Source organism: Macrobrachium nipponense, chromosome 22 (genome assembly GCF_015104395.2).
Source record: "Macrobrachium nipponense isolate FS-2020 chromosome 22, ASM1510439v2, whole genome shotgun sequence".
Lineage (NCBI taxonomy): Eukaryota > Metazoa > Arthropoda > Malacostraca > Decapoda > Palaemonidae > Macrobrachium > Macrobrachium nipponense.
The window spans coordinates 18,034,021-18,049,274 of NC_087213.1; the positions used below are offsets into that span (position 1 = coordinate 18,034,021).

Consider the following 15,254-nt stretch of genomic DNA (forward strand, 5'->3'; position numbering starts at 1 on the left):
CGCTACTAAAACAAACAGAACCAGAGCAGAAAAAAATATCAATAAAAACAACATCATCATCATCATCATTTGCAACACCCACCGCGGAAAAGGAAACTCGGTGTGCAAAAAAATAAAAAGAAAAAAGTCACAAAAGATCTCTCATTAGAAAAACATTCCCAAAGGCGATTCGACGGCCAACAAAGAAAATTGCAGATAAATCCATAACTAATCAGGAGCTTGGGCTTCAAGACAAGAAGCGTTCCAGCGGAAACTTTTCAGAGAATGTTTCTGACAGCCTGAGAAACCCTCGGTGATAACAGCGATAGTGATAAAGGTGGTAGAGAGAGAGAGAGAGAGAGAGAGAGAGAGAGAGAGAGAGAGAGAGAGAGAGAATTTTATTTACTAGAAATGTGGCTGAAATCCTTAGAAACCCTTAATGGCAAAAAAGTTACCGATAAAGGCTGTAGTTGTTGTTGTTGTTGTTGTTGAGAGAGAGAGAGAGAGAGAGAGAGAGAGAGAGAGAGAGAGAGAGAGAGAGAGTTACAAGGATTAGGATGTCTCAATGACTTCTAAGTCTATCCGAGGAGACATCGTGTGCTTACTTATCTCTAGGAGAGAGAGAGAGAGAGAGAGAGAGAGAGAGAGAGAGAGAGAGAGAGAGAGAGAGAGGGGCGGGCGGTTGAAGCTACAAATAAAGAGAGAGAGGCGATTGAATATAAAAAATAAAGCAAACCTTCAGAATCACTGCGTATGACAGAAATGACATTCTAGAGTTCTTTCAAAGGAAGGCATTCAAAATCGTCATCATACTATAAAATACAACTAACCTTCTCCCCCTCTCCCCCCCCTCCCCAACCTCTCTCTCTCTCTCTCTCTCTCTCTCTCTCTCTCTCTCTCTCTCTCTCTCTCTGTAACAATTCCAACCAAACACATATATGATAGCGTGAGAGCGAGCCCGAAAAACCGAGCAGAGCCGTCATCGCCCATGCAAGAGCTTCCACTAAATGGACAAGAGATGCTTCGAGGCTTCAGTTCTGCTCCGACCAATTGTGTTGGAAAGAGAGAGGCGAAGTTGGCCGACAACTCCACAACCCACTTCGGAACATGATTCACCAGACTACTCATTTCCATTAGAGGAACGAAAGGAAAAAAGGGAAAGAAAAATAAAATTGGGGGAAAAGAAACAAAGCTGTTAAAAGAAAGAAGAGACAACTCCGTAACTAGAGAGAGAGAGCTGTGTAACAAACCAATTTTAAATATATATACTCAAATATACTTATATAATATATATTATATATATATATATATATATATATATATATATATATATATATACATATATATATGTATGTATGTATGTATGTATGTATGTATAACTGAATCACGTAAGTTTGGAACGTGATAAATCCATAAATAAAGGTATAAGCCACGAAGGAAAAATAAACAACGGAGTTTCTGCAAGATTTTTCGACTCGACGTCCTTTACTCAGCAGATAAACTGACTTACATGAGGAATTGATAGTATAAGAAAGGTCGTATAACTGACAGATAAGGATTATAAGGAGATTAGTACCTAGAATCCGGACCACCTGGAAGATGAGTAACCTTCCCAAACAAGCATAAACATGGGTACAATTAAAAAAAAAATTAAGTCAATCTGCTCAGACACAAGGACAAGACAATTCAGAACTGTGGTAAACAAAAACATATTCACAATACATATTAACAATACATATTAAACATACATATACAACGAAGATATCTCTAAGGCAACTAATTTCTATTTAAGTCTGTAATTATATCTTTGATGTTATTCTTAAACATGTTACAAATACAAAGGTCTAAACGAAACAGGCCACGACTAATATTAAAATTACTTTGGGAAGTAAATTATTATATGGCAGATTCTAAAAGATTTCGTGATAAGATTTTTTTTTTAAATTGTACCCATGTTTATGCTTGTTTGGGAAGGTTACTCATCTTCCAGGTGGTCCGGATTCTAGGCACTAATCTCCTTATAATCCCTATCTGTCAGTTATATTACCTTTCTTGTACTGTCAATTCCTCATGTAAGTCAGTTTATCTGCTGAGTAAAGGACGTCGAGTCGAAAGATCTTGCAAAAACTCCGTTGTTTATTTTTCCTTCGTGGCTTATCCGATATATATATATATATACATATATATATATATATATATAATATATATAATTATATATATATATGTTTATCACACGAATGGATATTTCTATATCATACCCAAAAATAGGCACACTTTAGAATCCTGGCCAAAGCAGGTGCCCTTATCATGTATAATTCCGGTTGCGTTTAAGTTAAATCTAAGGTAAAACGAATTCGAAAGTAATGGATCCCTTCTGGTCTAACATTGTGACAACAGAAATTAATATATACAGTATATGTAAACACATTATATATATATATATATATATATATATATATATATATATATATATATATATATATATATATATATATATTTGTGTGTGTGTGTGTGTACATATACAGTTGGCAATAAGGGTGTATGAGAATATAACAAAAAGTGTGCAGATAACACAAAATGCCCAATCACCGAACATTCGTACTAATAATAATAATAATAATAATAATAATAATAATAATAATAATAATAATAATAATAATAATAATAATAATAATAATAATTACTTCTGAAAGTCCTGTATAAAATTAACGCAGCTGAATCAACCATTATTTCCAACAGAAGTTGCTTAAAAGAAGGTCTACTTCCCAATAATAAATAATAATAATAATAATAATAATGATAATAATAATAATAATAATGATTTCTAAAAGTCCTGTATGAAATCAACGCAGCTGAATCAGCCATTATTTTCAATAGTAGTTGCTTAAAAGGTCTACTTTTCAATAATAATAATAATAATAATAATAATAATAATAATAATAATAATAATAATAATAATAATAATAATAATAATAATAATAATAATAAATATTAGCATTAACATTAGTTTAACTAACATCCTTACCAAAGGCGCATCGGCAAAAGTGAAAAAGGCCGTAACATGAGACCCAATCAGTATCAAATCTCGTAATCCGTGAATACACATTTTTATTTATCTGAAATACGATTTTCCGTAGCCGTATTGGTTTGCAAAATCAAGTAACGCCAACGTCATGGCATATACAAATTAAACGAAATGGATGAATCATACTTGTTTTTCGATTTATCACTGCTTCAAATTGAAAGCGTGAAGATACGAACGTACGCGCGCGCGCATACACACACAACTTGACGTTCCAAAACAGCTTCTAAAAGAGAACAAATGAATGTGTTCCCTTTGAGGAAAAGCCAGCCACTCTCTTGTTCAAAGGTTTTTTTTTTTCCTTTCATTTCCCTTTCCCTTAATTGGAATACTGAACTGATATCTCTGTTTTTAAATCTTATAAATGACGGGAAATTCCAGATCTTACTACGTCCTGGTCTACCCGAGAATATGGAGTTTCTTCTACTTGTATCTCAAACAAGATGATAAAAGCACGTACAAAACCCTACGTCCCATTCAAAAACTTAATTAAACAAGACACTTATTTCTAGAACTTTTTATCTAGATCCAGAAACAGCGATGTCTTCAAATCCCCTGAACGTATACAATTTCTGTAAACGGCGTTTACCTGAACTCAGAAATAACCTCCTTTGGAAACTATCTAACCTCAAAAATAACGTCTTTTCAATGTTATCCCACCACAAAAACGAGGACAATTGGAAATTACCCCAAATGAGAATTATATATTTCTTGAAATTAACCCAAATCAGAAACAACGAAGAATGAAATTACCTGAATATAAATTTCAATATTATTGGATATAATCCGAACTCAGAAAAAAAATTACTTTTGGAAATTATCTGAACTTGTAATAAGATATTTCAGGATATCATCCGAACCCGGAAGTAATTTTGAATGGAAATTACCTGAACATAAAATTAAATATATGTGGATAAAATCCAAACTTAAAAGCAATGACGATCTGAAATTAAAATAAAGTATTTCTGGACGTTATTCGAACTCAGAAACAATGACGATCTGAAATTGTCTGAACTTAAAACAAAATATTTCTGGACATTATTCGAACTCAGAAACAATGACGATCTGAAATTATCTGAACTTACAACATCTGAAATTATATGAACTTAGAATTAAACATTTTACGATATTATCCCGACCCAGACACAATGGCGCCTGGAAATGATCAGAACGTATAATGAAACATATCTAGATAACACCCGAACTCAGAAGCAACGACAATTTGAAATCCACCGTAGTTGAAAAGGAACATTTCCAGATATTATCCGAACTCAGAAACGATGACGAAGGGAAACTATATGAACTTAGAAAATATTTCTGAATACCAATCGAATTCAGAAACAATGACGAATGGGAACTATATGAACTTTAAAAAATATTTCTGGATACCAATCGAACTCAGAAACAATGACGAATGGAAACTATATGAACTTAGAAAATATTTCTCAGAAACAATAACGAATGGAAATTACATGATCTTGTAAAATATTTCTGGATACCAATCGAATTCAGAAACAATGACGAATGGGAACTATATGAACTTTAAAAAATATTTCTGGATACCGATCGAACTCAGAAACAAGGACGAATGGGAACTATATGAACCTTTAACAACATAATTCTGGATACCATTCGAACTCAGAAACAATGACGAATGGGAACTATATGAACTTCAAAAATATTTCTGGATACCAGTCGAACTCTGAAACAATGACGAATGGGAACTATATGAACTTCAAAAAATATTTCTGGATACCAATCGAACTCTGAAACAATGACGAATGGGAACTATATGGTTTTCAAAAATATTTTTGGAACAATGACGAAATAGGGAACTATATGAACTTCAAAAATATTTCTGGATACCAATCAAACTCTGAAACAATGACGAATGGGAACTATACGAACTTCAAAAAATATTTCTGGACACCACACGAACTCTGAAAAAATGACGAATGAGAACTATATGAACTTCAAAAAATATTTCTGGACACCACACGAACTCAGAAACAATCACTCATGGAAATCCTCTCCTCACTCAGGAACAAAACTCAGCTTTCCAACATTTCTTCAACCGAAAGTATGGAATGGAGTGGGTGGAATACATGAACATTCCTCGCATTTCCTTTTACCACACACACACACACATACACACACAACGAACTCTCCGGAGAGAAGCACATGAAATAATATATAAGCTCGGGAAAAGCCGAGGCCATTAAAGCAAGCACGCATTCCGTTGATACATCGTTCCGCGGAAGGGATTTGTTTTCCGAGGGTCTTCCGCCTTACCAGATGAAAAACTATCGTTGTTTTCGTAAAGCGGGTTCGAGATTGGCTATTTACGTACGCGGATAAATAGGGGTGGGGGTGTAAGGGACGAAATACGAATCTTGGGGCCAAAGGCCAAGCGCTAGGACCTACGAGGTCATTCAGTGCTGGAAGGGAAAATGAGAGGAGAAAGGTTTGAAAGGTGTCAAGGGAGGTAAACCTCGCAACTGCACTAAAAGAGCAATTGTTAGAAGAGGCTGGAAAGTAAGACGTTTGTTATTGTTTGTAAGTTCATATAGTTCCCATCCGGCATGGTTATTCAGCAACGGGACCAACGGCTTTACGAGATTTCCGAACCACGTCGAGAGTGAACTTCTATCACCAGAAATACACATCTCTGACCTCTCAATGGAATGTCCGAGAATCGAACTCGCTGGCACCGAGGTGGCAGGCCAACACCATACCAATCACGCCACTGAGACGCTGGAAGGAAGGTAAAATGGAAGAAAGACTAAAAATGGAGGCACGGTAAAAAGAATGAAAGGGGCTGCAACTAGGGGCCGAAGGAAAGTAATGCCCTCAGTGGACCGCTTTGGGTTCAATAACGACAATTCCCTACCATACCCCTACTATACCCCTGGATGTGCGGATTAAACTTCCTTTGTGCGTCGAAGTCAATAACACTGGGAACATAGTGTCCTTTTGTAGCCCATGACCGACAAAAAACATGAAAGCATAAAAGATGTTAAGCCAGGAAAAACAAAAGATTAGCAAAAAAAAAAAAAAAAAAAAAAAAAAAAAAAAAAAAAATCCCTGGACTGTTTAATCCTAAGAGGATTGCAGATTTCTAAAGAGGAGAATTTGAGAGCGCGGTCTGACAGGTGTACGGGGCCGTCTGAGATAAGAGGAATTAAAGGTAAAATATGGAAATAATATACGAGTGTTTGAATGTGTGTAAGCAGTTAAGTTCAAACTGCATCTCACACTTCCTCTGCATATTTAGATGAGACTTTTGAAAATAAATAATATAAGATATGGAGGGTTTCATATTCTCGCCATGGCTGGAGCTGCACTTTGAGTGTAAATGACAATCACAAACACGAACATGAAATGCCTATGAGACGATTAATAAGTAAAAACGAAGGACCTCCGCATCTCAAATAGTGAACATCTTTACTGACGTAGACAATGAAATAAAAAAAAAACGCGAGTACGTATGATAACAAATATTATTATCGCAATCATTCGTAACAGTTTCGATACCTAAACACAAAGTATTAGATGAACATCTAACATGAAATAAAAGAAGGGACCCGTAAAACTTGTCAGTTAAGTTTCTGAGCACAGCTGCCATATTTCACATTTGAGGACACATATCAGACATCATTGCTGACATTAACTGGCACCGTTATCGCGTAATTGAGGGAATTTATGTGCCGGTACCTTTGGTACCTTTTACTTTTAGATTAATATCAGGAGATATGACTTCTGCCTGGGAGTTCAGTACGGTTCGCCGGGCAAATTCTATCCAGTAAACCAACCCCTGGTGTGTGTGTGTGTGTGTGTGTGGAGAGAGAGAGAGAGAGAGAGAGAGAGAGAGAGAGAGAGAGAGAGAGAGAGAGAGAGAGAGAGAGATTTTGACAACTGATAAGTACTTGAAGAAATTTCGAACAGTTTTCCTTTTATCTCTGTCTTGGGTGGAAAATGAACACCATTTCTAGGCAATAGTTTCTGGTTAATGTTTGATGATTTTTATTTTTAATAAAGCATCGGCAGTTTTGAAGCAGACTGGCGCAATGCGTAGCAATATTTACGTTCTTATTAACACTACATAAAGCATACTGATCTTATCAATGGGGAAAAAAGTTATTTACAACCTCTACCAAGATAAAGGTTGTTCCACCGCCTGCAGTGAATACAGTGAAATATCAGAAGAATGCAGAAATCCAAAACTGTATTTCATCAAGCTAAATATGCATAATAGTAACGAAGTAGAAAACTAAGCAAGCATATTTGACCATACATAAGACAGAACGGAAGAAAAATGCACTGCACTCTCTCTCTCTCTCTCTCTCTCTCTCTCTCTCTCTCTCTCTCTCTCTCTCTCGGGGGCAAATTATCTGGTAGACATTAGAGGTGCTTCACGCTGAGGGACCTACGGCAACCTGAACGAGCTCTCCGGTCTGTAAGGTGAGGTGAGCTCTCTCTCTCTCTCTCTCTCTCTCTCTCTCTCTCTCTCTCTCTCTCTCTCTCTCTCTCTCATCAAGGCTCCGCAGCCTCTTTATTTATTAACAATCAGCGTACTCCCCTGCGACAGGGCTAGCTGAACATTCGTCTTCCCACTCTGGTAATACATTGAACGGTTGTTATTCCACACGGGAAATTGTCCCCACTCACGTGTGAATAATAATCCCAAGCGAATTACCATGCAGGCAAAAAACGTTACGTGACAATGAAAATAATGAATCTGTGGAGGGGGAAGAGGAGAGGGGGGGGGGGGGGGGGGGGGGGGGGGGATTGATAAAGGGCAAGATGCAGCGTTCTTTGGCCCTTCAATTAGCGTTTGTGCAAATGGCGCCTAATGATACTAATTAATGCTAGACTTGTCATGGACTAATTTCCAATCATTGTTTTCCGGGGTGGGGGTGGGGTGGGGGGAAGGGGGAGACGACATAAAACGTCACCTTTGAAGGGAATACGGTTTGAAACCCGATGACATTTACGAGACTAAATTTTGAGATTTTGACTGGTTCAATTGCTTGCGTGAACACTCCAACATTAAGATAAAAATAAACAAATAAATAATTAAATAAAATGGGGGGTGGGGGGGGGACTTGGATCTAATTCGTATCGTCATACTTGCAGGTCACTCTATTTCTCATTAAATTAAATTATTACGTAGATCTTACCCATACACACTTGGTCAACATTGAATTTCTTGTGGCATTACGACTACGCTAAGGAAACGCTACTTGCTACTCATGGATGTCATCACTTTATCGACAATGTAAAATAGGTAAAATATGTGCACAATAATATATATGTAAACATATTCATCTCCAGAATCCTCTCACCCATCTTCAGAATAACCATCGACACAGCAAAATTATACCACCCGGGTTTAGTCTGCTGTTGAACTCTACGGGTTTCTCCAACCGTGTTTCACTAACTCCTCTGGTATAGAGAACAGACCGCTGTAAATACGCGGCTAATGTATTTATCCTTACAAAAACTTGAACATTAGCCAGTTATTGTCCGATATTGACATGGAAGAGGAAAAAATTATAAGGAGAAGATAATTAAAAGGTTTCACTACGTAATATATGATTACTTTAGCGACATGCTCCAATTTATAATTATCATTTAAAATAACATCCTCGCAGGCAAACACAATCTTACACGCGTACATACACGCATCACGATACAGTATATGCTCTTATAAAAAGAATAAATCCTTCAAAGTATAAAACTGTTACTAATCTTGGTGAAAATATATTAGCACATAAAAGTGACGCTAAAGAGACAAAGGAGCTAGAAAAAACAGAGGGAAAAAGAGGAAAATGAAAAATAAATATAATGAAACAAGGCCACTCGACTCGACTTGGAAAAATAAAGATTCAAACATTTTTATAAGCAGGAAAAGGTATTATGTAAATTTACGCAAGCCCCTAGCCCTAAAATGATTTAATTTCTTCGTTAACACTTAGGAAGAATGGGATAGAGAATCCTTGAGAGAGAGAGAGAGAGAGAGAGAGAGAGAGAGAGAGAGAGAGAGAGAGAGAGAGAGAGAGAGATGAGATAGTTTCCTTTATTCCTTGTCGTCGTCACCTGCGGACTTTATCTCCAAGTATAGTATGAGTCGACCCCCTTTAAGAGAGTGGTATTACTTTACAATGAAGAATATCTTCATAAGTTCTATAGAACCCTAACTTTTTTTCTAGGAGGGGGGGACAGAGAGGTGGGAGAGAAGGGGTGGGGAGGAGAGGGGAAGAGCGCTGACTTGGCTATTTGTGATAAATGAGCTTCGAAAAATGTGGACGAGGGATTCTACTGACTGTGTCATTTGATAAAATCACAAAAGTGAAATTCTACTCTTCAGGAAATGAAAATAAGAAAAATAAAATTCTACCCTCCAGGCTCTACTTCGTTTCACGCAACATCGAACGACATTGTCACTCATTAGAAAACATATTTCTTTGAGTGGCCATAGAAAAATTACACTCGGGGAAAAAAATAAACTGGCTGCGTTGCAGAATGTTATACGATCGCATACTTCAGGAGTCCCATTATGATTCACCGAAAGAATGTGTGACTGATAGAAACGCCGAGACGGAACGGTGAAGTTGGAAGACTTTATTGCTAACTCTGTGATTTATATGTATGATAAATGGATGTGGAAAAAAGTGACCAGGACCGAGGCCTCTGCGGACTGAGGGTCGAATTGAATTGAATATATAATTTAGGGCAGAGGCCAAGCGCTGGGACCTATGATACCATTTAGCGTCGAAACGGAAATTGACAGTAAAAGGTTTGAAAGACGTAACAGGAGGAAGACCTCCTAATTGCACTATGAATCAAGTGTTAGGAGAGGGTGGAAAGTTAGAGGGAAGAAAGAGAATATGAAAGCACTCTCAGTAAAAGGTACGAAAGGGGTTGCAGCAAAATTCTACGTTTTTTTTATAAAAGTTCCTCCTTGATTCAGTATTTACTTGTGAACATGGAAGGTACTGCTGTCTTAGCACTAGCGATTTGTGTTATTGGTGAAGTTAGTGACCTAAACAAACAGAAACTGACGGTACCGTTCAAATTTGAAAAAAGAAGTATGGTGAAAAAATATATACACACGTATATCAAAAATAATTTTATTCGTAAATCCAAGGCATAACTTTCCAGATTTTTTTGCAGCATTCTAATTCGACAGCACATTAAAGCGCTGTTTTTGGCTTAACCCACACGAAAATAAGCGAGACTTCTTTCCCAGACGTCCCCTTACCGATAAATGTTTAAAAACCTGAAACAAAAAATGGCTGGGTTACTTCAATATTCAACGTTAAATCCCAACTTACTGAATCATTGTAGTTTCTCCATTGTTAGAGAATTTCATTTAGGTAAAAGAAAGGGACAGCAAGTTTTCATTGAAAGAACCTCAAACATTTTATGTGTTTGCACATACATACATACGTACATTCACATACATACATACATACATACATACATACATACATACATACATACATACATACATACATACATACATACATACATACATACACATTTCCCTTCAAGACGATAGAACCAGATACCGTTACCCTTCCGAGCCACACGAATTAATTTGGGATGTAGTCGCTAGCCAAAATTCATTATTTACCCTGGCTAGGATTCACCTTATTCGACTATCTACCGTTCCTCGTTGGACGAGTGGGCTTACGTGCTCGCCTACCGATTCGGTAGTCCGGAGTTCGATTCCCCGCTCTGCCAACGTGGAATCAGAGGAATTTGTTTCTGGTGATTAGAAATTAGTTTCTCCATATAATGTGATGATTCGGATCCCAAAGTAAAGTAAAAGTATCAATCATTCGGGCCAGTCCTAAGAGAGCTGTTAATCAGCTCAGTGGTCTGGTTAAACTAAGATATACTTGAGTTTTCGACTAACTACCAGGTTCACACTTCACTTTCCAAATCATTAAGGAACAATGTGGTAAACTGAAGCGTTTCTAAATAGTTATGTCTCTTCTTGGAACTAGAGCTCGAAGGCCCTTAATGCACCTTATTAACAGCATAAACAACATGAAAAATAAAGACAACATAAACACCAACTGACCTCAGTTCTGTAAACGTGACAATGAAATTCGGAGTCACATAAATCTTATCTTCAAAACAACGATTGGTCGGACAAGCAACACTCTGTCTATAAACAAGATAAATAGGGAAAATGAACAAAAAGAGAAATTATAAAAAATGTTACATATATTTTGGACCATTGGAAGTCATAATGATGACTTTCAAAGTACAGATTATGCAGGAAATCACATCGTCAAAAATGGCAAAAATCTAATACATAAGAGAAAAAAAATTAATTAAATGATGGTAGCAAATACACGATTAGAAGTTAAAATTCTGATTTCAAAGTATTAAACCTACATACATGGCAGAAAAAAAAACTATTAAAACCTTCAAACACAAAATCCCAAATGTGAAAAGAGAAATAAAATAAATTACACACATAACAGAAAAAAACCTATTAAAACCTTCAAACACAAAATCCCAAATGTGAAAAGAGAAATAAAATAAATTACACACATAACAGAAAAAAACCTATTTAAATCCCCATCAACCTCAAAACCCAAAATGTTAAACGAGAGAGAGAAAGAAAAAAAAACATTCTCTTCCGTGAAACATTTTATACGCCAAACGGCAGTTTTAGTCAGGCCTAACAAGAAGTTCTTGAAAACCTTGTTATGAAAACCCCAACCGATCGAGGAGAGGAAGGGTGGGGGGGGGGGGGGGAGATGGGTGGTGAGGGGGACACCTACAACTGTGTTTTAGAATTCCGCCCCTTTCGTAACGACGAGTCAAAAAACATCCATGACGGAAGGTTTGGCAAAACTCAATTTATCCATTTACCTGCAAGATCCTTTTATATTTCATAGCACTGCAAAAAGAAGTTTTTTTCCAGCTGGCGTTTATTGAGATATTGGGCTTCGGTTTCACATTTTGGGAAAATATACGGGACTATTCGGCCCGATAGCTGACTCATTTATCAAGCAGAGAGAGAGAGAGAGAGAGAGAGAGAGAGAGAGAGAGAGCACCCGCATTAACGCTTCCAGTATAACAAGTCACAGAGCAACATCTTTTAAAGTTTTCCCCCCCAAATACTGCACCATTTTTTTCTTCTTTCTTTTACCCAAAACACATTAACTGGAATGAGTTACGACGTCGGGGAGGAGAAAGGAAAAAAAATTTTTGGCCTGAACGTTAAACTTTTTTCAGCGGCCGGGAGGATGCTTTTTGGACCACCCAAAAGAAGAAGAAGAAAAAAAAATACGCAAAAATAAGAAGAGAGAATAAAGAATTCTCTCTGCATGGGCGAATTCAGCATGCTAATTCCTACATACATTTTAAACGTTGCATTCCTTCGTGAAAAACTCGAGGGGTCCAGCAGAGGCCATGTTTTAAGCATGTTACATGTTTCAAGACTCAAGCGCTTGCTCAGATTCCACCCTTGTATTATCTCTCTCTCTCTCTCTCTCTCTCTCTCTCTCTCTCTCTCTCTCTCTCTCTCTCTCTCTCTCTCTCATGATATCTTGCTTAAAAAAACTATAAAAAGCCAAATAAATGAAATCTACGATGATTTTACGTTTTTATATCTACGTTTTCGCTCTAGGTCGAAAACCGTGAGAGAACTCGGTTAACGTAAGACAAATGGAAAAGTCGTTTTGCGAATTTACTGAATGTTAAAACTTCCCGTATACATCATTAAGACTATTCTTGATGACTGACTGACTTACTTACCATTACAAACTGGCGAATCGGTTTCAAAAGAAATACTGCCTAACCTGACAGAGTAGAATAGATCTTAAATGACTAATGAATTTAAACAGCCTATTAAACATACAATTATTAAACTTAAATGACTAATGAATTTAAACAGCATATTAAACATACAATTATTAAACTTTCAAAGCACAAAAGTCTTAAATAGAATAAAACAATTTTTCCATTGGCTTACTCCACTATGGTTGCAACCCAACACGGTCGACTAATTATCAGGTACATACATGACTTACTGCTACTAATAATCGCAGCGTCAATAGCTTATGACGATGATGAGTGAGTGACTTATGTAAACGGAATTAATTCAACCAGTACATTTAAGAAAGAAATTACGTGTAAGTTCATTTAATAACAAAGAAATAACTTGTACATTTAAGATAAAAATGAGGAACAGCATCAAGTAAACAAACCTTGGAAGTCCACTTGTAAAAGTTCTTAAATATAAGAGCAAGTTTTCTCCAGAGATTTTAAGCTAACACATTCTAATAACAGTGGGCGAAATTCCGCTTTAATTACCTTCCAAAATTGGCTGTTTTCTCAATTGCCACTAACAGAGTCGCGGCTGAGAAAGTTAAATCTTAATTCCAGTAACTTTGGCAAAATGCTCCATTTACATCAGAAAGGAGAGACGTTTCGCGAGGGTTGGTCGAAAAGTTGCCCGAGACAATGCTCTCTCTCTCTCTCTCTCTCTCTCTCTCTCTCTCTCTCTCTCTCTCTCTCTCTCTCTCTCTCTCTCTCTCTCTCTCTCTCTTGAAATCCTCTGAAAGACAAATTGAGTCGTTCAAAAGAAGGATTCCAATATTCCAATCCATTATCCGAAATCCCGAAAAGCAATCTGCAAGTCATTCATTGAGGCTTATCCTAATTGGAGGACATATCCCACAGACAGTTGGAATAAAATCCTTCATAGGATTCTCAGAGCTGCTCTTTTAAACAACAGCACATCAACGGTCTTACAGATTTATACTAGTTTAACTACACCTTGCGTGTAACGTCTGACATGCTGTAATTTCTCGAAAAACTTATCTGATCAGATCACTTGGATGCCCTTTCATATGGTTTGGACTATTTTCCCTCAAGACTGGTTAACATGTTTCTAATTAGATTAAAATCATTGTCACTGAAAATTTTGAGCACAATTTAAGAGAAAAATCTATTCCGGTATTATCATATCCCCGAATAGAAATTAAACAAACATCAAGAAACAAAAGAAAGTAAGACCAGAGCATTAAAACGTGGAAGCTGACCACGAAGAGGCACAAAAACCACACACTTTTGGTGCATGTCCGAGAGAGAGAGAGAGAGAGAGAGAGAGAGAGAGAGAGAGGTGGTGGGGGGGGGGGAAGAGAGAGAGTTTCTAAGAGTATCTCTGAAATCTTAGGTACCGTAAATGACGACAGTGATTATGATAATGACTTGTTATTGAGAGAGAGAGAAGAGAGAGAGAGAGAGAGAGAGAGAGAGAGAGAGAGATGTTTTTCGAAGAATATACCTGATCTCCTTAGGTATCCGCAATGACAACAGTGATAGCTTTGAGAGAGAGAGAGAGAGAGAGAGAGAGAGAGAGAGAGAGAGAGAGAGAGAGAGAACGTTCACTTTCATCCTTCGTTAAGGGGAGAGAGAGAGAGAGAGGGGGGGGGGGGGGGGGGGGGGGATAACATCCCTTAACGTCCGCCCAGGGTCAATGACACATTAATCCTGCAAGCGCCCCTACTATTCCGGAAGGCAGCCCTTCCACCCATTCCGTGATCAAGGGAAATGGCTTGGTGGCCCTTGGTGAGGGGACCACCATTTTGGAGAAGGGCCTCAGGTTCAAAGAGGAAAGACGGGGAAAGAGAATAGGCCGAGAATGGAAGTGACCACAAAGAATGGCGTCTATTAGACCGCTCTTTCTTGCGACATATAGGTCGTTTGTCAGTCATTTAGGGAAAAATGCGACACGCACACAAGCGCATAATAATAAAGAGTTTTCGCTGTTATATTCTATATTTTATTCTTAACGTGTCAACCTCAACAACATTGCAACAGTGGCAGCTATTATGTTACATAATTATACACATAATTGCACACAAAACCCCTACAATTAACACGTAAATAAAGACGTCATTACAGATTTATCAACTTTCACCAGAATATTTGGAATTTATCTCAGGCTATCTTTCTGAGCTTCTCTATACATACTACTTCAGATCATACTTTCCAAGGTACTATTTACAAATCCAAGTTGACGTGGACCTTACTATAGTTATTTGTTCAAAGGTACAACAAATTTCACTCGTAAGTGGATATGCATAGTCAGAGGAAATATCAAGGAATTTTCATAAACAAACTCAGGTCTCCACGAGAGGAAACTGAATCTGCTCATATC

General features: G+C 37.3%; 1 protein-coding gene across 1 annotated transcript in view; it reads right to left on the reverse strand.

Moving 5' to 3' along the window:
• The window catches only part of LOC135198870 (inactive histone-lysine N-methyltransferase 2E-like), a 143,806-nt gene that overhangs the window by 119,168 nt on the left and 9,384 nt on the right, over positions 1-15,254 (reverse strand). The window lies entirely within an intron of this gene.